We start from the raw sequence: 1954 nt of genomic DNA on the forward strand, positions 1-1954 counted from the left end.
CACGAACTCTTTTAGCTCACCCCGTTGGATCAATGCCTCGATCTGCCTTTTAAGACTATAGCATTCAGAGGTCAAGTGACCGTATTCCTAATGGAACTCGCAATATTTAGATCTATCGCGAGTCGCGGGATCTTTGTTCATTGGAGCCGGGGGAGTGAACTTGTCACGCGCTAAAGCTAGGATTTGCTCCGGCGTTGTGTTCAACGGTGTGAACGACGAGTAGCCCTTAAAGTCTTCCGCAAGTCGCGGCTTCTGGGGCATCGGACGTCGTCTATTAAAAGTCTGACCTCCTCTGTTTCGCCTTTTACGGGAGTTTCCTTGCTCGTCGCTAGGCTCGTCTCGGTGGTGAGGGCTTTGATCATTGCCCTTGCGACCATCGAGGTAATCTTCGACTCCCATGAAGGTCTTGGCTCGAGTCATTAACTCGGCCATGGTAGAAGGGACACGGCCGACGATGGACTTAAGGAAGTTACTTGTGCGCAAGCCTTCAGTGATGGCGGTGATTGCGTCTTTGTCGTCAAAGCGATCGACCTTATTCGATTCTTCAGTGAATCGGGCGAGGTATCGTCTAAGAGACTCGCCATCCTCTTGCCTGATTGACCACAGGTACATCTTGGTCTTCTTTTGGACCATAGACGTAGCGAACCGTGCTAGGAACATGTCCTTCAGGTCTTTGAACGAGCGGATGCTTCCCGGCCTTAAGTTTTTGAACCACTCGAAGCCGGGTCCGGCGAGGGTAAGACTAAAAGCTTGGCACATAGCGCCGGGAGTGACACCCTGCATCGTCATCCAGGTTTCATAGTGCTGGATGTGGTAAGCAGGATCTGCTTTTCCATTGTATGGAGCGAGGTTCGGGAGTTTGAAATTTCCCGTACATACCTCGGCCAATATCTGAGCCGTGAAGGGCGAGGACTTCTCCTCAACGACCCCATAGGCACTTCCGCCTATTCCGTGTTCTCGGAGATCTCGTACTTCATTTCGAAGATTGTGGATCATTGTGATCACATCGAGACCGGTAGTCGGAGTAACTCCCTGCTCGGGAGGAGTCACCTGTCGTCTTTCATTTGACCCTTGACCCGTGCGGCGGTTCCCGTTGGTTGGGGCTGCTACGGGGACGTTTGGCCGAGAGCTTAGTCGCTCTCTTAAGTCATCGCCACGCTCAATGCGTTGGGCGGTGAGGTGATCCCTAAGATCGGGGCTGGACATACGGAGGCGCAGGCTTTGTCTGCGACGGCGCGCTCTCCGCGTGCCCTGACTCTCCGTAACATTTTCCCTTTGACCTAGTCGGTTGAAGGCCGAGCGTCGGGAGTTTCCCTCTTGAGAAGCAGCCGGTGCGTCGCCTTTCCGGGGTAGGGGATTCGAAGGACCGGCTTCAAACGCGGCGGGGTGTTCCCCGTCCTTCGTGAGAGAAGTCTCGATGTCCTCTAAATCGCCAGTACCCTCGTAATCAGGGTCGCGGTCGCGGCTTTCCTCGTTGAGGTTCTCAGGATCCCCGTTGGGGATTATCGCGTCACGCATAGGTTGCTTTGCAGCCAGTCGGCTGTGGTACCTCGCGTTCTTTGCCTTTAGTTGGCGGACGTTCTCCTTCAACTCCATGATGCGGTGGTCCCTGCTATCTGGAGATGGAGATGGTGAGCGGGTCGAGCTCTCTTCATGGAGCGACTCTTCGTCACCATGCGCTTGGGAGCGCAAGAAGTATTTCTTGGTCCCACTGACGTTTTCGGGGTTGTTCACGCCCTCAGAACGTACGGGTGGTTGAGTACTCATCTTTTCTCAAGTTCGAGAAAGTTGAGTTTGTAGAAGAAAAGAAGAAGATGAACAGAAGGGATTTCGGGCTGAACAGGTCGGGAAGTCCCCTCCTTCTAGCGCCAAAATGTTGTCGCACAAAAATGAACAACTATTTAAAACCTCGGGCGGTTCGATCCAAGGCCGGACCAAGTGATTGCACCCGGGC

Source organism: Urtica dioica, chromosome 7 (genome assembly GCF_054948205.1).
Source record: "Urtica dioica subsp. dioica isolate 48M chromosome 7, U.dioica_male_clone48M_v1_H2, whole genome shotgun sequence".
NCBI classification, from domain to species: domain Eukaryota; kingdom Viridiplantae; phylum Streptophyta; class Magnoliopsida; order Rosales; family Urticaceae; genus Urtica; species Urtica dioica.